The sequence below is a fragment of the Pleurodeles waltl genome, chromosome 3_1 (assembly GCF_031143425.1).
Source record: "Pleurodeles waltl isolate 20211129_DDA chromosome 3_1, aPleWal1.hap1.20221129, whole genome shotgun sequence".
NCBI classification, from domain to species: Eukaryota; Metazoa; Chordata; class Amphibia; order Caudata; family Salamandridae; genus Pleurodeles; species Pleurodeles waltl.
In genome coordinates this window covers 471,002,208-471,025,244 of record NC_090440.1, presented here as the reverse complement: position 1 = coordinate 471,025,244, position 23,037 = coordinate 471,002,208, and positions in this window count along the sequence as shown.

The window sequence follows — 23,037 nt, the reverse complement described above, 5'->3', positions numbered from 1 at the left end:
CCCCCAGGGGCCCCACGACACCCCATACCGCCATCCTGTTCCTGGCGAGTGAACCGCCAGGAACAGGATGGCGGTATGGGCTGTCAGAATCCCCATGGCGGTGCAGCAAGCTGCGCCGCCATGGCGGATTCCCATGGGCAGCGGAAAGTCGGCGGTACACCGCCGGCTTTCCGCTTCTGGCCGCGGCTGTACCGCCGCGGTCAGAATGCCCGGCGGAGCACCGCCAGCCTGTTGGCGGTGCTACCGCCAACCTCCGCCATGGCGGTAATTACCGCCAGGGTCAGAATGACCCCCTATGTTTGCAAGACTCTCAGCGTTCCAGATGTGATAATGAGAATAATTTTGTTGTTGTTTGTGTCCCTTTCTGCATAAACTGGTTTAGTGGCATGTTACAATCTTCCTCCTAGGTTCAAACTGGGACACAACTGTGATGGTCTACTTTCAATTATTAGGTTGATGGTATGACATATGTGTACATGTGTGTGGGAATGTGGATCCACTATCACCTGTCTGGGTGTATGTTGTCACTGTGACTTCAAGGTCTCCTCCTGAGTTAGTGTCAGCTGATGTTGTACCAATTGGGTATTGCTCATATCACACACTTGAGAGAAGCCATTGATGACATGGTCACGTACACATGGATGGTCCCACCCTGTCTCTGAACACGTGTGATGTGATTTTCAAATGATCTCCAATTTTGGGCTGGATGAGAGACTGTTTCAGTTGTTTGGATACGGCATGTGTAATTGCCACATTTGTACTCCTGTTGTGCTCTGTGTATGGTAATGTATCATGTCACATCCTACCCTCTGTGCATACATTTGTGATGTTTTTTTTGGTGTGATGAATGTTATAGCATTCTTGCTCAATGAGACGACATTCATCTTCAGCAATTTCAAAATAAAGGTGGTCAGAAATGAATAGGCCAAAGCATGATGTGGTGTCTCTTATCTGTGTTTATTTACAAGTGTGGAATACAAGTGATTATAATAAATTATGAAAAAAAATTATTGACAATCTGTTGGCGCCTACGCACTCCTGCTGCCGTGTTAGGTTGTTCCCCCTCCTGTTGCAGGCCAGCATCCTCCTCTTCGTCATCCTCAGGCATGTCTGGGTCCGGTTCAAGGAGGGGAATGTTCCTTTTTACACAAATATTGTGTAATATGGCACAAGTGAGTATGATCTTACAGACCATCTCTGGGGAATAGAGTAGAGCACCGCCAGTGATGTCAAGGCAGCGGAACCTTGACTTTAGGATCCCAAAGGTCCGCTCCACAATGCTGCGTGTCCTCTTGTGGGCGTCATTGTATGCCCGCTCAGCAGCAGTATTTGGGTTCCCATATGGTGTCATTATCCAAGGCTGGATGCCATACCCCTGATCAGCTGAAAGAGAAACACAGAATGGTATCAATTAGATGTAGGAGGCACTGTTGTACGTATCTTTGATGGCAGTAGTTGTGTTGTGTTGTCTGTGACTATTTTGTGTACTAATGTGACAACCTATGGTTGTTGGTGAAAACTTTGGCATTGTTTTTTTCCCTTGGCTGAGCAAGTGTTTGTTGGCTAACTGTTTGTCAGCAGGATGTATTGGTTTCTCCAGTACAGTGTGCCCTCCCTTGCATTGTGACTTGTGATACAGGTGTCCGTGTGTCCTCACTGGGGGTGTGATGATAGTTCCATGCAGAGTTGAAACATGAAAGTGTATTAGAAACGTTCATATGAATATACCCAGGCCATCCCATCCCTTTAAACTTATGCATTGTATTATTGTACAGGTTATTGTGAGCCTTCAAATTTGCAAGGTGGCATTTAGGCAACCACAGTCATTAATGTCTTCACACTAAGCTGTAGAGTAAATTCCAATGTGTGAGAGGTTCAATGGTGACTTGTGAAACATGGCTAGTGATGTGAGTACCTCAGTGTGTTCCTGTCTAGGTGTTGCTATTGTGGTGTATGTGTTGTTTATCCTAGAGGGTTTCTGTGCAGTGTGTATATGAGTTTGTTTTTTGTCCTTACCAACCAGTAGTCCATTGCCATACGTCCATCCTGGAAGTGTTGGTTGATGGTGGAGTGACGGAAGATGAATGCGTCATGTACACTCCCAGGATATTTAGCCACAATGTTGGTGATCAGTCCTTGGTGATCGACTATGGCCTGCATGTTGATTGAATGTGTATGCTTCCTGTTGCGGTAGAGGTGTTCACTCGCAGCAGGTGGCACAAGGCGTACGTGTGTGCAGTCGATTGCACCAAGGACGTGCGGCAAGCCACTGATGGCGTAGAACCCCTGTTTAGTTTCCTGCTGCTTCTGCACTGTGTTAGGGAAGCAGATGTGGCGGGGTGTCAGGCGAATGATGGCATCCAGTACTTTGGGTAAAAAGGCAGAGAATGAGGGTTGTGATATTCCACCAACCAGGGCACCAGTTGTCTGAAAGGAGCCACTTGCCAGCAGGTGAAGTACGGCAAGCAGCTTTGTTTCGGTTGGGATAGTGCGTGGAGTCACTAAAGTGGGGGCCAATTGCTGTTCAATAGTTGTCAGCAGCTGCTGAATGGCCTGCCAGTTCAACCGGTACCTCTGGATGATGTCCCGTTCCCTGAGGCCATGCAGGGTTGTTCTTGGGCGGAATATCCTCTCCTGCCTTCTGCGCTGTCTTTGGGGTCCCTGCTGTTGTTGTTGTAGCTGCTGTTGTTGCTGCAGGGCTCTGCGTCTACGTGCACGCTGAAGAAAAAGCACCTCCATGTCTCCCTGTTGCTGCTCTGCTGCTCTGCTGCTCTGTTGTTTGTTCTGTGTGTTCTGATTAAGTACAGGTGTGTTTGCCCCATTTTAACGCCTGCCCTGACCCAGGCGTTAAAATTTCACGATATTCGTGCTTTGCGCCATTTTTTTGCGCCACCTGCCGCGCAGGAGTGATTTTTGCCCTGAAGGATAAATACGACGCAACGCTGTGTGCGTCTGTTTTTGGACGGAAACGCCTACCCTGCATGTCATTAACGCAGGGCGGGGTGCCGCTTCCAAAAACTGGCGCACATAGCGCCAGTCTCCTTGTGCGCCGGCTCGGGCGTCAGGGTTTAAATATGGGGCAACGTTTGCGCTGAAAGTGCGTCCAAATTTTTGGCGCACATTCGGCGCAAACGGAGTATAAATATGCCCCTCAATGTTTATGTTCAACCAAGGAAGAAGCGTAAAGTCCAACTCCTTAAGAAATTACTGCATGTGATTGCCGAAATAAGATTTACCAACCCAACATGGGATATTCTAATGACAGACAATTTTAATACAAATTTAATTTATACACCAGATAAGGACGAGCAGCTTACTGCGGAAAATGCATTATGGTCAGTTCTGCGGCAGGCCTCTCAACTGGGGAAGTATTCGAACAACATGGGCAGGAAATTGGCAGGCATATTGGAGCATTTGGGTATGAGAGTTCTAAATGGGAGAACTATAGAAAATACGCAACCAAGCTATACCCATTATAGCTGACATTAGGTTGTAAATTTGGCTCTGTGGCCTCGGTTGAGAAAATTCAAAATCCAAGCTACGCTGCAGAATGATCACTCATATCAGTATATAGAACTGTACCTAAATGTCCCAAGACATATGCCAATCTTGGTAGATTTTGGATGTCTTGGATCTATTAATATAAAGCATTTACCTTAGTCGCAAAATTCACTGCCCAATGTACTTACCAAGACAAAAGCCCTGTAATTATCTACTACCTACCTCTGCAATGGCAGTGTGGTCAACTTTTTTGATTAGATTGTCTGCCCTTAGTACCATACCTCAATCTCCGCAGATGCAAGTGTCATTGGGAACATCAAGCTTGTCAGTAAAAATCATAACGTTGAGAAGGAAATGAGCTTAGAAAGATAAAAAAATTGAATGTTACCGCTACTACATGTGGGAAAATAAAGCATTTTAGGAAAAACTACAAAGCCCAGATATGGCTTGAATGTAAAAAAAGGAGATCAACTTCTGGTCAAATCTTCTTTTTCACTCGAAACCAGCTAATTCCAGTGTCTTTTGGGCAATGGTTAGCGGCATCAATAGGATGTCAAGAGACATCAACTATTCATCCATTCCTGAGGAAAAATGGGTATCTTCCTTGACCACCGTGTTCACCAGATAGGAATTGTCATCTGAGGCAATCTGGCAGCCAAACATGCAAACCAGCCATTACACTACTAGACTGAACCATAAGTGTTACAGCCCCAAGGTGGTAAATGTAGTGATTATAAAGGGGAGTAGTGATGGTGTATCCAGCCCCAATGGTTTACCATAGGCCGTGTTTAAGGCAGAACCAGAATTTTGGTCCACACCACTTGCAATCCTCTTCACTGAAGATGAACTAAGTAGAAGCATACCAGACAGTTGGAGAGGTTTGATTATCAACCCTATATTCAAAGAGGGGGACACATCGAATCTGGCCAACTACAGGCTGATTGCGCTAATCGATTCTGAAGCAAAGTATTTTGCCTCCTTGATCCTAGATGACTTGCTTGACTGGTCCAATTCCAACATAATTCCTTTAAATCAAACCAGCTTTAGATAGGGATACAGTTCTATGATTAACATACTAGCACTAGGTGAAATTGTTGATAAATCAAAGAGCCAAAGGAAAAAATTACTTTTATGTTTAATAGACTTTAAAAGTGCTTTTGACTGTGTGGATAGAAACATCCACTGGGGAAAGTTGTGCAGCTGGGGCCTGCACAAAAGAACCTTACGGAGCATAGAAATGCTATACAACAAACCCCAGGTGCAGAGATAGCTGATGACACAAAACTTTAGAGGAGCATACCAACAAATATTGGCTTGAAACAAGGGTGTGCTTTAGCTACGCATTTGTTCAACCTTTTAATGGCTCAAGTGTGGGTCTCCAGTGAATAGTTAACGCTCTGGCCAATTTTGCAACAATTAACAAATTACAAATTACCATCATCAAGTCTAAAATTATGTCAATGTGGTGCACTATGTTTAAAGTCAAATTAGGTAACACAAGGCTAGAAGAGATCAGTCACTATAAATACCTGGGCCTCAATATAAACAAAAAATTGAATTTTGCAGCTCAAAAACAACAACATATTAAACAGAAATGTAAAGCTCTGACCTTTGCCTTCTGTGCTTTGGCTAGGAAATTGAATGGACCGTCATATAAACCTTTACTGACAGTCATGTCTGTAAAATTATTAACAGCTACAACCTATGGCAGCGCAGCACTACACTGGAAAGATTCACTACCTTTGGACCAACATCAAATTAAAATATACAAGCAAGTTTTTGTCTCCCCCGCCCCTTAGCGCCTCCCCCTCACAAATTAGACTAGAATTTGGTCTCAAACAACAGCAGTTAGCTAGAAAATTCTATATGATTAAGACCTGGTATAAAATTAGGGGGAATAGAAAGAGCCTGCTAGTCGCTGCACTATGGAATTCTGTGGCTAATGATTCAAAGTCAATATATAAAGGATATTTGCAAAGCTCCCTTCAAGACACACAAACGGTACACCTTTGGGACCTCAATATGTCATACTCCCTTTTTTGCTGTGCATTAAATATAGAACCCAGGCTGCAATCCCAGTTGGATGACAAGAATAAATGTGCAGGCCTGTCACACACCTGGATGGTCATGCACAACTAAAGCAGATTAGTGCCGGCACAATATCTGACCTCATCGTACCCGGTAGATCTGAAACACAAGCTACTTGCCATATGATTGGGGCTACTTCCGTCCCTAGAGGATCAACCAGCATGGATGAACAGTGGTGTGATGGTATGCAGGTTATGTGGTGTTGGGACAGAGGATATGGTTCACTTGATCTGTATCTGTCCGCCCCTAAGGGAAGCTCGCTACCAGTTGTTGAGACCAGTATTTCTTATGAGTGGGGTTTGCTCATGCTGGCCGGCAGTAATGAAAGTGCTTGACCCTACTGACTCACAAACCAACTGCAAATTGATGACATTTTTAACTGTGCATGCTAAATATCCAACAGAAACAGGTGTGTGTGTGTGATATCAGAACAACAAAAACTGAATCAATAGAACTGGAGCTATCCAATTTCAAAATTTTAAGTGAAAATAGCACCTAAACGCAAAAAATGTCACCCGAGGTCAAATGGTCTTTGTAGACTTGTGGAAAATCACACAGTGAGGCTGACCAGAATGGAGTTTTGGTCAGATACATGAACCAGGGTTTATCCTGCTGTAAGTTACCTTCAAAGTCTGGCACAAAGAGTTCTGCTAGAAATGGTGTATCTGGTTGGCAGTCAGTTTGCAATCTGTTCAAACAGGAACCCTCACTCTTGTCAGGGCAATGGAGATACACACTTAGATAACCCCTGCTTACCACCTTGGTAGCTGGGCACAAGCAGTCAGGCTTATCTCAAAGGTAATGTATAAAGTTTGTGTACCAACACACACAGTAATACAGTGAAGACACTACAAAATGGACACCACACCAGTTTACAAAAATAGGCAATATTTATCTAAGTCAAACAAGACCAGAACGGTAAAAATCCAACATACACCATTCAATATATGAATTTAATAAGAGTCTTACTCCATAGAAAACATTGAAAATGTTGTTTTTCCACAAAGTACCTAGTTTGTGTCAACAATAAAGCTGCATGGGTGAGCATTTGTTGGAAAAGTCAGCTATGCGTCCGTTCCTTACTCGCAAGTGAGGCCATGCATCGTTTCTTCTCCTGTCGGGTTACCAATGTGTTATTTTTCTCTCCTGCAAGACAGCGATGCGTCGATTTCAGGAAGGTGCAACACAGATCTGCGCAGGTTCATGATGACTCTGATGCCCAGCGACAATGCGTGAGAAATCCTGGTCGCACGGTGATGGAAAACTGCATTTTCAGCAGCTGCAAGGGGGTGGTGCATCGTTTCTCCAGCTGCAATGCAGGTAATGCGTTGAATTCAGCCGTGAGGCTGGTGGCACATTGGTTTTTTTCAGCTGCTTTGCAGGTGGTGCATCACAATTTTCAGTGCACGGCTCCCTGTGCATGGATTTCAGTTCTTGTTCTACCAGCTTCACCTTTCAAGGGCCAGGGACTGGATAGGGCACCACGTGGCATGGCAGGAGTCTCAGCTGAGAGTCTAGGTGCTGGCAGAGGAAGTCTTTGATGGCCCTGAGACTTCAAAACAGGAGGCAAGCTCAGTCCAAGCCCTTGTAAATTATTCACAAGCAGGAATATACCACAAAGTCTAGTCTTTGTTCCCTTCCTCAGGCAGAAGCAGCAACTGCAGAAAAGCCCAAAAAGCACTGTCACAGGCGGGGCAGCACTTCTCCTCAGCTCTTTAGTTCTTCTACTTGGCAGAGGTTACTCTTGGTTCCAGAAGTAAATCTGAGAATCTGTGGTTTGGGGTCCACTACTTCTACCCCTTTCTGCCTTTGAAGTACACAAACTGGGTCAGATCCTGCTTTGCCCAGGCCTGGCCCCAGACACACACCAGGGGGTTGGAGACTGCATTGTGTGAGGGCTTGGTTTAAGCAAGAAAATGCCCACTTTCTAAAAGTGGCATTTTCAAACAGACAATTTAAAAACCAACCTTACCAAAAGGTGTATTTTTACATTGTGAGTTTAAGGACTCAAGTTTCATATCTCTATCTGCTTTCAAAGTGAAACTGCATTTAAAAGATATTTAAAGGCAGCTCCCATGTTAACCTATGAGAGAGATAGGACTTGCAGCAGTGGAAACCAAATTAGGCACTATGTCACTTTTAGGACATGTAAAAACATCAGTACATGTCTCAACTTTACCATACACTGCACCCTGCCCATGGGGCTACCTTAGGGCTCCCTTACTTGTATGTTTGGTCCTGGCAAGTGGGTACACTTGCCAGGTCGAATTGGCAGGTTAAAAACTGCACACACAAACACTGCTGTGGCAGATCTGAGCTATGTTTACAGGGCTGCTTATGTGGGTGGCACAACTAATGCTACAGGCCCACTAGTAGCATTTGATTTACATTCCCTAGGCACCTCTAGTGCACTTTACTAGGGACTTACTAGTAAATCAAATATGACAATCAGGGATAAACCAATCACCAATAAAGTTTACATAGAAAGCATATGCATTTTAGCCCTGGTTAGCAGTGGTAAAGTGCCCAGAGTCCTAAAGTCAACAAAAACTGGTCAAAAAATAGGATGAAGAAAGCAAAAAGTTTGTGTGTGACCCTGCAAAAAGGGTCAGGTCCTGCAAGCTCCATTCACATTGGAGGAGGCTGCCAGGGGGAGGTTGAGCATCAAGGATTGTCGTAGCTGTAGTGTGAAGAGCCAGTCATGCAGTGCAGACAGTTGCTGCTTTAGTTTTACATTACCAACACAAAAGGTTGATAGACGGAGTGTTGCAACTTTTCAAATACTCCCCCCACCAGTTTCAGATCTGGGTTGATCCTATTGTTCTTTTGTTCACCATGCCACCCCAGTTTGGACCCAGCCATATGCAAATCAATCTTGACCCTGCTCCCCATGGGAACAGCCCAGCCCGAACTGCCAGCATAGGTCCTCACTGGAAAGGAAACATGCATCCTGGGACCGGGCTCAGGGTATCACCCCTCATCAGCCAGGCTAGCTTGAATCTAGTGGCACAGAGAGGCACGGACCCACGTCTGGGCATACCCTTCCCACTTAGGGCGGCACATGCAAAATGAACAGTTGATAAACACTAACTCGGAGTAATCTTGAGTTAAGTGTATGTGATTTAAACACAAGAAAATTGACACTCAGTTCTGTGCTGAACCATCATACCTGTGTTCATGATACAGCCGCTGATTGTCTGTACTGATGCAACCTACTCCACACATCATCCTGATTTTATGTTAACATGTTCCAGGCATTACTGCAGGCTAATACAATGTAGAGCATAGCATAATCTATTTGAAATTTTCAATTTAAATTGAATTATGATGCTTTTGAACCAATGAAATTTCCCTAACACGGATATACCCTCTGTAATACCCCCCTTGAATGTTCACACTGTCAGCACCTACTCCTCTTTCTCCTTTGCTCCAGGACATTGTCTCCAGGTCACCCTCAGAATGACAGTGTACTTGGGTTAGCACTATAGTCCTTCCCATATGTACATAAATAGTAGTGAAGTTTCTAGTGTTTGTATTAGTAACATTAAAACATGTGGTGAAGTGTTTGTAAAACATAAATATGTTTTACATTTGCAGTATATCTAGCAGTGAAGCACACAAAGCTAAGTAGAATATAGATAGAAAACTGCTATCCAGGTCACCATTAGAATGGCAGTTTTCTATCTATATTCTCCTTAGCTTTGTGTGCTTCACTGCTAGATATACTGCAAATGTAAAACATATTTATGTTTTACAAACACTTCACCACATGTTTTAATGTTACTAATACAAACACTAGAAACTTCACTCCTGAGTATTTATGTACATATGGGAAGGACTATAGTGCTAACCCAAGTACACTGTAATGAAGTGCTGTGCAAAGGGGATTCTAGAGGGAAAGGGTGGAGTGGAGCAGTGCCAGTGATGACCCAAGCTAATCATTTTACAGGCTGACATTTCTACGTCTATCTATTTATTACGTTGTCATCGTAAGAATGTAAAAATGACCTTCCTAATTGGGGTATTTTACATGCCTGCCAGAAATAATGTATATCTTTCGGGCCATGTCCTTCCATCTGATAAAATTAACCCACAATCTGCCAGTGTAACAATTCTGACCCAACACAAGAGGGCTGCTGCATGATCGTCATTTCCATAAAGCTGATATTGCTATTTCCCTCCATTTGCTATATAACCAAGTCTACCATTTGTTTACCTCGTTGGTGATGCAGGTACCATAAAAGTTCTTGGGAAGTGTGACTGCCAAGTTCGCTGTGCGTACTTGAATAAGTGAGCTCTTAATTCCTATTTTTAGATCCTTTCAAGGTGCACCCTTCCATTCACTTTTAGGGAGAGTTTTGTTGTGTGAAGAAAACTCTTGACTGCTGGGGAAGCAACTTGATATGCCTACGTCACATATGTAAAAAGGTGCACGTTTCAGAAACCAGCAAGAGGGCCTCATCAACAGGAAGTACATTTCTGTGTGCCTCATTGAACCTGTAATGACCATCCTGAGGTTTATTGAGCAGTGACCAGCAGGTAAAACTAACTGGTGTGATGCAGTTTTCCTAACGTGAAGTCGACAGATTGTGGTTGCCTGTATGGGCCCTCAAATGGTGGCTAGGTTTGCCTGTGGGTGAAGTGTGGCATTCCTCACAATCCAGACGCGGTGGGAGGTGTACTGGGAGCCACCAATTGTAATATGATCTGATTCTGAGTCAAATTTTTGTTCCATGTCGGCTCTGTTTACTATGCCTCTGAACCTGTAAGGGCTGCCTCGAGGCCCCTAGAGCAGCTGCTCTGGAACTCTGCTTCTACATTTGGCCCATGCAAAAAATGTTTTTGGGTGCTGCAGGCATTGCGAGGGGCAATGGCTCCTGCCTACCTGGAACACATGCCTAGATTCTGTGGCTGACAGCAGTGAGACTCCAATAACATTTGGGGTGAACATACAGTAAAAGGTACCCTTTCAGTGCTCTGTGCAACCTTTGCTGCTTCTGATGACTTTCATTTTGGGGCTGTGCTGTTATGCAGTTCCTACTTTTCTAATAGGACTACGGCCCTCATTATGACCCTGGTGGTCTCACCGCTGCCAGGCTGACGGTGAGGACAGCCACAATATGAGTGTGGCGGGTTGGCCTCTGCATCTCCCGCCCGGCGGTTGGACACGCCGGGTGGGAGATGAGCATCTCAGACCCGGCGGTCCAATGAAGGCTGCCAGCGGTATCTTGAGCCATCTTTCCACCAGGATTTCCATGGTGGTAGCACTGCCATGAAAATCCTGGAAGAAAGGCTACCGGTGACAAGAAATTTCTTCCCTGTCACTGGCAGACGACTCCCCCACACCCCCAGCAAGCACAATATCCCCACCCCCTTCAGGTACAGTGCCCCCCTTAAGGTACAGCACCCCCACCATCCCTTTAGGTACAGCACCCACCTTCTTCTCCCCGCGTACATGCACACGCACACAGACACCCACACGCACCCCGCATACATTCATTCAACAACACTGACATACACGCATTTACTCACATGCATCCACACACGCATTCACTTCAACACTCATACACGCATTCACTTCAACACACATACACGTATTCACTTCAACCATACACGCATTCACTTTAACATTCATACTTGCACACACCCATACACACATGCAGGCAAACATGCATACACACACGCAGACAGGCATGCATACACACACGCAAAAAACACACTCACACATGCACACACAACACCCCTCACCATCCCACCCCCCCTCCCCTGTCTGATGCCTGACTTACCTTATCTGGTGAGAAGGTCACCCAGCATGGAACTGGCACTTTTACCACCGGCAGGACACCGGCAGGACACCGCCAGGTCGTATTACTGCTCATAATATGGCTGGCAGAGTCCTTCTGGCGGAGCAGGCCAGTGGTTTCACCGCCTATGCATCTCCACCCGCCAGCACGACTACTGCAGGATTTCTGCCAAAAATGTGGCAGTAATCCTGCAGTACTCGTAATATGGTGGGTGGAAGACCACCAGTACTGGTGGTCTCCTGCCCCCCCCGGCTTTGGTGGTCTTTCAAAAAGACTGCCAAAGTCATAATGAGGGCCTATGTGTTTACAACGGTAGTACCACTGAGGTTGGGAGACTGAATGCAACACATGCTGCCTAATAGCTGGCAGACTAACTCCTGGATAGCTCACAGTGCCTCACCCTAACCACCAAACTTGTGAGGGTAAAGCTGATTACGGCAACCTAAACATGACACTGACTTCTAAGGGAAGTCGTGGAAACAGATCGTACCCCTTCCACTCAGCTACTCACACACACCAAGGTGAAACACAAAATGCAAAATTTATTTTAATGCATTTACTGAAGTGATCAATTTCTGGTATAAAAAGCAGGTGTTGCAAAAATTAGGCAGATGAAGCAGAGCACACTAACCAACATTATAGCCAAAATTAAGAAGGTGAACAACCCCACCATTTTTTGTGTTTCTAGAGAGTCTGGACATTTCTATCAAAACCCTATGTCTAGATCTGAGAGCATAGTGGTTGTAACCCTCTACCTTGTCCGACCCAAGGGACTGGCACCAGCTGCACACCTGAAAAGAATAGCAGGGTTCTGCCTTCTGTGTGGATGCAATCCTCTTGGGAAGCCGAGAAATTAGCAACATCATCATCAAAGCAGTCGATTGTGAAGTAAGTGTCCCAGGATGGTCATGATCGGAATGCCCTCTATTCCCATTGGGTCTAAGTGTAGTTTATATAATGACCCAAACATTGTTTGGACAGAAACTCTGATGTAATGCTGTGCCTTGCGATAGCAGCTGGCAACTCAAATTGGCATATCACGTACTCTGCGTACCAGCCGTGAACATGAAGTACAGATTATGTGTGGTACAAGGATGATTAAATATGCAGCGTGCAATTTGTTTTCTAGAAGAACCAGCTGATGAAATATGGAAAACAGAATGCTAAAAACAGGCCTGCAAAAATACGAATAAAATGTGGTATAATGTAAAATGAGGTACAAACTGTGAAACTAAGCCAAAATGAGGGGCCAGAAGTAGGAAACGTTTAGCGACTCGCAAACGGCAAAAATTGCCGTTTGTGAGTCGCTAAACGCGTTTCCCAATGCAGAAATGCATATTGCGAGTCGGTACCGACTCGCAATATGCATTTCTGAATCTCAAATAGGAAGGGGTGTTCCCTTCCTATTTGCGATTCTGAGTGGTATGCAATACCATTTGCGACCGCAAATGCGGTCGCAAATGGTGTCGCAGTTACCATCCACTTCAAGTGGATGGTAACCCACTCGCAAATTGGAAGGGGTCCCCATGGGACCCCTTCCAGTTTGTGAATGGACCCAAAAATATTTTTTCAGGGTAGGTAGTGGTCCAAGGGACCACTACCTGCCCTGAAAAAAAACCGAAACTAAAGGTTTCGTTTTTTTTTTAAGTGCAGCTCGTTTTCCTTTAAGGAAAACGGGCTACACTTAAAAAAAAAAAAAACTGCTTTATTGAAAGCAGTCACGAACATGGAGGTCTGCTGACGACAGCAGGCCTCCATGTTTGCGAGTGCCTATACTCGCTATGGGGCCGCAATTTGCGACCCACCTCATGAATATTTATGAGGTGGGTCATTGTGACCCCATAGCGAGTCGCAGTCGGTGTCTGAGACACCGTACTGCATACCAATTTGCAACTTGCAAATTGCGAGTCGCAGGGACTCGCAATTTGCAAGTCGCAAATTGGTTCTTTGCTACATCTGGCCCGAGGTTCCCAACCTGGGTTTTAAAAGGGCCTCACGACAATACAGGGAGTATGCCAACTTGTTACTCTGGTCTTTGTGATCTGAGCCCTGTTGCACTTGTGACTAGATAATCTACAGGCTATCAGCATAGACTAATGCTTCGCGAAATTGAGAGACTGCATGGAACGACCTTGAAGCAATGGTAGGATTCTGAGCTGCTAACAGGGAGCCCACATCTCAGATCTGCTAGACACCATCAAGTACTCCTGGAACAAAAAGATGCTGATGCTGCATAAAAAGAAAACACACAAGATCTCAGCAGACTTGAGGAAAATATCGAAAAGAACAAGGTACACTAAAGAGGTAGGTGACTCTCTTATGGTATTCTTTGCACAAGCTTACTTGATTTTGGAATGTGAGTTTATGCGGAGAATGCTAGAAAAGGATGATTGGTGGGGACGGTGATCAGACCATAACGGCGTTGTGAGGGTCCTGTTACTTTACATTCCAGAGCACACAGTATCTTGTGTGGTTTGTTAATGTGCCAACACTTCTGGCTAACACTGGTGACGAGTGGGAATGTACAGGAGCCTCGGAAACGGCTGTGTAACTAAGTATTTCCTTTGAACTGTCCTTTGGGCATATCAGGACATTTGGTGATGGGAATTTTGGCCTTTATTTTTGGAGGCAGTATATAATTAATTTACGTTGTCTCTCCCATTTCAGCGGAATTTCTCTCGACTTCTAACGCGAGGGAGCACTTGTGCTCTTTAATTTCCCTACGGCGGTACCTAGCTCGAGGGGAGAACTCGTGCTATTAATTTCTCTGCGGCCATATCCAGCTTGTGTGAGCTTGGCAAGCACTAGTCGTCGTTTGCAAGGACTTAACGATGTGTGAAGTTTAAATCCTATCTTTTATGAAGAGTAGAGCAGCATTTCCCAATCGCCTGTAAAGTTTAAAGAAGACTTTAGAGTCTTCCCTGGTTTACTTTCAGTATTGCTTCACCAGCCCCTCTTGCTTCTAGTACGTGTCATTTGGAAGCTCGCCCCATAATATTATGTGGTTTCCTATCATACAGCTTCCTCAAGGTATAACGTTACATGTTTTTGGGGGTAATTGGAGTTTTATGCCTGATCATTTGCATATTTTATGAACTTCTGGATATCACTGCCATTTTCTGATGGGAAATGGTCTAACACAAGTTAGTTAAATGCCCTGCTGAGAAACCTTTTGAACATAGTGTTCCTGGAATTCTTTTTATTGGCCATATTGAAGAAATATTATGCACCTCATTGTGACATTGGTGGTAAATCCCACTTACCGCCACACTGACGGCTGTCAACATACCGCAGCAGACATCCGTTCACCATATTATGACACACACACCAATCCGTCAGTATTCAGCCACATACACAAATCTGCCAGCCCAAAGGTCAGTGATAAACTGGCGGTCTCAAAAACCCACACAGTTACGCCAACAGAACAATGGCCACCACAATATGACCCATGAATCACCACGGCGGACATTCAACAGCGGTAAACAATTGGCGGTACATACCGCTGCGCTCAAAATGGACACACACAAACAAACCAACACCACATTGGTCAATTGACACACACCTGACACCCATACACACACCACACCCACACACCCACACACCCACACCACTGTAAAACACACACCCACATTACCCACAACCCTTTACTATTCCAAACTATTGCCAGCATAGAGACACCAAGACCACTGACACAACTAGAGCCACACACTACTCACATCTATGCACCACTCACGCACTCCACATCATACAACCCAACACATTACCAAACACACCCTCACCAACACACATCACTGAATACCCATGGCACCACAAAGACACCCCGGTTTCACTGAGGAGGAGCTAAGGGTCAAGGTGGAGAAAATTATCAGGGTAGAGCCACAGTTATTTGGAGCACAGGTGCAGCAGATATCGATAGCTAGGAAGATGAAGCTATGGCGGAGAATCGGGGACAGGGTCAATGCTGTGGACAACACCCAAGAACTTGGGATGACATCAGGAGGAGGTGGAACGACCTACAGGGAAGAGTACGTTCCATTACAGCAAGACACCAGCTCGCTGTACAGAGGACTGGGGTGGATCCCCACCTCCTCCCCCACAACTAACAGCATGAGAGTCTTGGCAATCCTGCATCCCGAGGGCCTGGCCGGAGCAGGAGGAGGACTGGACTCTGGTAAGTCAACTCTGTACTACTACTACCCCCATACCTGCATGCCATCACATACCCCAACCCTCACCCTCACTCCCATCACTCCACCACTTTCCACACAATTCACCATTACATCTCACTCATCCCAATGCCATGCCCTGCATGCTCTAAAAATGTATGGACATCACTCACAGACCTGCATGGACACTCATCACTAAAGCAGGCACATTATAGAGAACTAACTATCCCATCATACACCAATGTACACAAGTGAAAGTTGCCAGGGCGAATCCAACCAAAGAGGGCAAGCCATGGATGCACAATATGTCAGACACAGAAACCATAACACATCATTTACATCCACACAGGTACCCCAGCCAATGTCACCTGAGAGGAGGTGCCAGCACTATCCAGTCCCCCAACTGAAGAGGCCCACAGTGATGACACCAACTCTGGTCTTCAAGATCTGGATGATGTTCCTGGCCCATAAGGGACCTCTGGACAGCTGGTTACCCAGGCCCAGTCACTCACCACCACAGAGGGGAAACAACCTGAACAACTACGCTTGAATTACTACTTGCTTTAACAACGAATCTTGAAGAACTACTGGGTATTAACAACGAAGTTTTGAACAACTACTGGTTTAACAACGATTTTACCTTAACAACTATTGCCAGAACAACGAATTTTAAGGTAAGTGAATTATTTTTTTATTAATTTTAATGTGAGTTTTGTGTTGTGTTTTTTATTTGCTTAGGGTTTAATTATTATATGTTTAATTTTTTTAAGTATATTGTGTGGATTAAGTAATGGATTCTATGGGTTGTGGGTGTTATGGGTGGGGTATTGTATTAATACTCAGGTATTATTTTAAGTACTTTTGTTTTTTTATATGTTGTAATTTATGTTGTGGGATTAGGGGCGGGATATATGGGATGTAGGGGTTATGGGTGGGGAAGTGTATTAATACTCAGGTATTAATTTAAGTACTTGTGTTTTTTTATATCTTGTACTTTATGTTGTGGGTTTAGGGGCGGGATATATGGGTTGTAGGGGTTATGGGTGGGGAAGTGTATTAATACTCAGGTATTATTTTGAGTACTTGTGTTTTTTATATGTTGTAATTTATGTTGTAGGTTTAGGGGCGGGATATATGGGATGTAGGGGTTATGGGTGGGGAAGTGTATTAATACTCAGGTATTAATTTAAGTACTTGTGTTTTTTTATATGGTGTAATTTATGTTGTGGGTTTAGGGGCGGGATATATGGGATGTAGGGGTTATGGGTGGGGCAGTGAATTAATACTGAGGTATTAATTTAAGTACTTGTGTTTTTTTATATGGTGTAATTTATGTTGTGGGTTTAGGGGCGGGATATATGGGATGTAGGGGTTATGGGTGGGTCAGTGTATTAATACTCAGGTATTAATTTCAGTAGTTGTGTTTTTTTATATGTTGTAAATTTTGTTGTGGGTTTAGGTGCGTGATATGTGGGATGTAGGGGTTATGGGTGGGGAAGTGTATTAATACTCAGGTATTAATTTAAGTACTTGTGTTTTTTTATATGTTGTAATTTATGTTGTGGGTTTAGGGGCGGGATATATGGGATGTAGGGGTTATGGGTGGGGAAGTGTATTAATACTTAGGTATTATTTTAATTAATTGTATATTTTTATATGTTGTAATGTATGTTGTAGGTTTAGGGGCGGGATATATGGGATGTAGGGGTTATGGGTGGGGAAGTGTATTAATACTCAGGTATTAATTTAAGTTATTGTATTTTATTAAAATTTTGCATTTATGTTGTGGGTTTAGGGGTGGGATATATGGGATCTAGGAGTTATGGGTGGGAAGTATATTAGTAGTCTGGTATTATTTATTGTATTTGCTTAATTGTTTATTTTTTTTCATTGAAAGTATATTTAGAATTAGGGTTGGGATATAGGGGATGTAGGGTTTATGGTTGGGGTTTTGTTTTTATGATTAGGTTTTGTTTTCTATGTTTGAGTTTTTTTAAATGTATTTTATGTATTGTTTTTGGGATGCAATTTGGTTTATTGGTGGATTATGATTTTGAAATGTATTGATAGTTTATAATTTTTTATTATGGGTGAATTATTTTTTTGTGTTATATTTTTAGGTATTGTATTTTTTTGTTTTGTTATTGAAGGTGTAAAAATAATTTTGTTTAAAAATAGTTATGTTTAAGAATTTACATTTGATTTTTTAATAGTATAGTAGTTGGTATAGTAGATTTTGGAATATAATAATGTTATATTTTTGTTATTTTAAATATTTATTAGATTTTTATTTTTTTTGTGATTTTTAAAATGTGTTAAAAAAATTAATATTTTTTATTGTGATTTTTTTTTAATGTGATGTAATTAATATTATTAATATTTTTTAATTATTTTTTGGGATGTATAATTTTATATATATATTAACTTGTTTTAATATTATTTCAAAAAATTAATTAATTAAATAATTATTTGTAGATTATATATAGATGTTTTTTTAGGTGTTAGAAATTTTTGCAAGTGCAATACTGTTTTTTTCGTGCAAATTAAATTTTTTTAAAATAAAAATACCATTCATTTTTTTTATTTTGAACATAATCAAGTTTAAAAAATGCAAAAAACTTTTTTTTAATTATCATTTGATATTTACAGATTTATAGAAATTTTTTACTTATTTAGTTATATTTCTTTATCTATTTTCTGTGGTATTTTCTTATTTTCCCTATTATAGTCTATGAGTGAAATAGTCCGTTTTCTATTTTTAGTGCTCTTCCATGTTTACGTTGTTTGACGTCTTCTGTATTCAGTCGGAGGAGCGTCGCGGTCCGGATAGGACGGAAGCGGAGACCTCGTTCAGGTAAGTGGGATTATAATTTTTTTTACAGTATGTGGTATGGTATTTTTATTACGGAAATAGTTGTCGGAGGTAGTTATAAGGTAGGTAGAAGATTTTCGGTGTTTGTTATGTTTCTTATGTTTAATTATTTGTTTTCGTATATTTTTGTATACGATAGTGGTTTCGTAAAAGTAAACAAATTTGTTTAGCAGTGTTATATCTTACAAATGATTATACTGCTTTTGTAGTAGTTGGAAATAATTTTATTTTTTTTGATAAATTTAGTTTTGGGATTTTTGAGCGAGTCAGTTGTTCGGTTTATGAAAAAAAATTTAGTTCATTGTAATAGGTTTTGTGATGAATTTTTTCTTTTGTGTTAGTAGTATCCTTTATATCGTTTTCATGTCTTTTTCTTGATAGTTAATGTTTTAATTAATGATGTGGCTTTGGTTAGTATGCGATTAATTTTTTTACTTTTTTTTGGTAAAAAAAAGTATATTTGGTATTTTACGTTTTAAAGATATTTTTCGAATTTCTGGTTTGGTAAAGTATTATATTTTATTTCTTTGATTGTTTGTATAGTATATAGAGTTGGTTTTTTTATCATCCATTTAATATGAATATTTTTTAATTGTTTTTGGATGATTAATGTTTTTTTTTGTTCTTTTCTAAGTATGAGATGCTGTTTTCTATATTAATGAAGAAGATTTATTCAGCATCACGTGTTTGGATAAAGACATGAAAACGTCAAAGGTTGGAACAATTTTTGTTGTGTACATTTAGTGTAAAAGATATTTGAAAAATGCCAATTTAATTGATGGTGTTTGGTTTTTTTAGAACTGGCAAGTAATTTTTTAGTAGGTTAGTGGTTGTTAGTAATGTAGAATATATGCTAGACTGTTGAGGTAGTCTGATGGTGTTATTGTATCAAATTGTTGTATTTTTGCCAAAATTCTTTCGGTCATTTCTTTGCTTTTTTTACTTGTGCGTGGGTTCAGGCTACCTGACAGTGATTGAGCAAGTCTAATTTCTTGGAAACTTTGTTCCTTTTTCAAAATTTCCATGAAATGATACAGGTTTGGGTGGGGTTTACCTATTACTTTATTGAAGACGTTGTGCCATCCTTCTATGGCATTATTAGTCTTTGCACCACTTTCTAAACAGGTTTGGTAGCAGTTCCACCATTCTATTGGAAATCTTGGCTTTCGTCTGCGACCAGATCTGTTTAGGTGTCCAATCCAGGTTTGTTCGAAGTAATTTAGTAAGGGTTCTAATTTGTCTTCATTTTGTGTATAATAGTTAGACTCTGTTATCGCGTTGTAATACTCATCTACTTTTGTAGGTGGTACAAAGCATAATGCTGTCAGTTTTTTTAATTCAAATTGTAGTATGCAATCTGAGAAATATTCTCTACTTAGGGATGATTTTTGTATTCTATGCCAATATGCTTGTGAAAAGTGGAAAAAGCATCCTTGAATTTGGGTTTGTGGATATATTTTTAGTATTGTATTTATCATTGATAATTCGAAATCTAGTATTACTTTTCTAGGTGCTTTATTTGATGTTTTTTTTTAGATTGTTGATAAAAATTCACTGTAAGTAAAGGAATGTTTATCAGGCAGTAATGCATACACTAGGGGGATTGTAGTGTTATTTTTTGTGGCATGTATGGTGTAAATTTGAGTGAATGGATGGGGTGTAGATTTAAAGGTTCCATCCATCATCCAAATTTCACTATTTTGTAGGATTAGTAAGTTGCATGTTGTGCTGAATATTAAAATTCTTTTTTGAGGGTTTTCGTTGTCATGAATGAGGAAAGTTTCTTTGGAGAAGGTAATTGTTAGTTCTGGGGGGATGTTAATGTCTTCATAGGTTTGTGGTGTTATATGTTGGGGATTACTTGCCAGTCTTTGTCGTTGAAATATTCTCCTAAGGTTTAGTACAGAAGGCATGCTACCGGAAATCTGTATTGGAATATTTTGTACTACCTCCCTTATAACCTGTCCGCAGGAGTCATTGAAGGTGTGTGCAATGTTTTTTATTTTCTGTATGTTTTCTCTTATGTCAATTTCTATTGCAGAGGCAGAGTGGTTGTGATCTGTTGTTTTAACAACGGTGTTTTCTAGAGTTACAGCTCTGCCTCTACAATGTGAAGAGTAGAATTGTACACACCTCCAATGGCTCCTGAGGTTGACAACCTTGTCTCTGCAATAGAGATAACCTTCATACTTTAGTAGCTGGTTTTCGGTTCTTGAGGTTATGTAACTTGCTTCTCCTTGCGATGCCATTTGTGAAATATCTGTAAATAATATAAAAGAAATAGGTTAAAAGAAGTTTGCAGTTTTTATTATTAAATTTGTGGTGGATTTAGTTTACCACTTAGTAAGTTAATTAATATATAATGTGTCCTATTTGTAAGTGTTTGGTGTAGGTGGTTTGTTATCTTTTATATTTGGTGATTGTGTGTTATTTATTGAGGTAAGTAATTTCTGCTTTTAGATTTGTATTTGTGGGTCTATTGTGTTCCTAGTTTTTGTTATGAGGTAAGTAGTTAGTGGAGTTGTAATAGTATATTATTTGATAATTATTATGCAGCACCTATGTTAATGTAAGTATCTAGTGAAGTTGCTTTGATTATTTTTTAATGTTTTGAGTATTTTAATGTGATATGAGGTAAGTAGTTGGTGGAGTAGGAATAGTAATTTTTGTGCTATTTATTGTGTAGCAGGTGCTGTGATGTAAGTATGTGGTGGAGTTGTTATAGTAAATTTTGGGAAACATCCTTTATTACGATGTTTTATTTACGAAGTCGTGGTTAATTAAAGTGTAACAATGCTTTTCTTAACAATGAATACGTTATTTTGTGAGTTAACTATGTATGTTCTGAATAATGAACATGTGTGGTTAAGGTACAAAGAAGGGAGTTGGTGAACGAGGATTATGCAGCTGACAAGGGGTTTTATTAGGTTAGTGGGGGGTTTTAGGTTTTGGGGAGGGGTTGGGGGGGTGGGGCGTTTTTGGTTTTGGGGAGGGGGTTGGGGTGAGGGGGTTTTAGGTTTTCGGGTGGGTTTGGGGGGGTGGTGTGTTTTTGGTTTTGGGGAGGGGGTGGAGGGTCAGGGGGTTTTAGGTTTTGGGGTGGGTTTGGGGGGGTGGGGCATTTTTTGGTTTTGGGGAAGTGGTGGAGGGTGAGGGTGTTTTAGGTTTTGGGGTGGGGTTGGGGTGTTTTTGGTTTTGGGGAAGTGGTGGAGCGTGACGGGGTTTTAGGTTTTGGGGTGGGGTTAAGGGGGTGGGGCGTTTTTGGTTTTGGGGAGTGGGTGTTGGGATAGGGGGTTTTAGGTTTTGGGGTGGGGTTAGGGGATGGGGTGTTTTTTGGTTTTGGGGAGGTGGTGGAGGGGTAGTGGGTTTTCGGTTTTGGGGTGGGGTTGGGGGGTGGGGCATTTTTGGTTTTGGGGAGGGGGTTGGGTTGAGGGGGTTTTAGGTTTTGGGGTGGGGCGTTTTTGGTTTTGGGAAGGGGTGGGGGGTCAGGAGGTTTTAGGTTTTTGGGCGGGTTTGGGGGGGTGGGGCGTTTTTGGTTTTGGGGAGGGGGTGGGGGGTCAGAGGGTTTTAGGTTTTGGGGTGTGGTTGGGTTGGTGGGGTGAGAGATGTAGGGTGAATGGTGCCTATTAGTAATGCTTTTATCAAGAATGCTTTTAGAATGAAATATTGTTGTTAAGGCATTTGTGGTAAAATTATTAGTAGTAAGAACAAGGTTGGTGTTCTGTCCTTGTTGTTAAGGCACTAGTTGTTTTGGAAGTTGGTGTTTTGTTGTAAAATGTATTTATGTTTATTGTTCAGCAGCTGTTTAGAGGTAAGTGTTTAGTGGAGTTGTAATAGTTATTTTTTTTATATAATATATGTACTGTGTTTGCGAGGTGTTTTTAATTTTATTGAATTTATGTGTGTTGTTGGTGTTAAGTTTTTTTTAATTGATTTATTTCACTTTTTTATGTCTTCTGGTGTTTTTTTGGGTTCTTGGAGTCTGTAAGAAATAAGAAAGAGTGTATTATTTAGTTTATTCTTTTGTTTTATTAATTATTTAGTTTTTTTGATTTAGAAGTAATTTTTTTAGTAGGTTTGAAATTTGGTGATTAATATTTGGTTTTTGGTTAAGTTAAATTTATTAGGTGAATTAATTCCTTTTTTTAAACTAATTTGTAGTTTTAATATTTAATATATATTTTGTAATTATATTATGGTATTCGTTATTTAACAAATTTTTTAAAGCAATTGTTTATGTTTAGTGAAATTGTATTTGTATAATGGTTTACCTTTGATGGTGAAGGTGTGGTGTTTATCTTTTTGGTCAGATTCTTGATATTTATGCCTGTAACAAAATAGTACGAAAGGTACATTAATTATATATTATTTTAGCTGTGGTATAGGTTAGTAAATTTCTTTATATTTATTTATGGATATTTTACCTTGTTATCTCAGTAGATGGCGGTGTTGGATAAATTATATTTTAATTCTTTTCCATAGTGAGATGCTCGTCTTCTCTGTAAGTTGTTCGGTGTAGTAATGAGTAGAAAATGGAGGTCGTTGGTATTTATATGTGTTTTTGTAAGTATTGTTTTATTTGTATATTGAATGTGTTTTGGATGTGTTT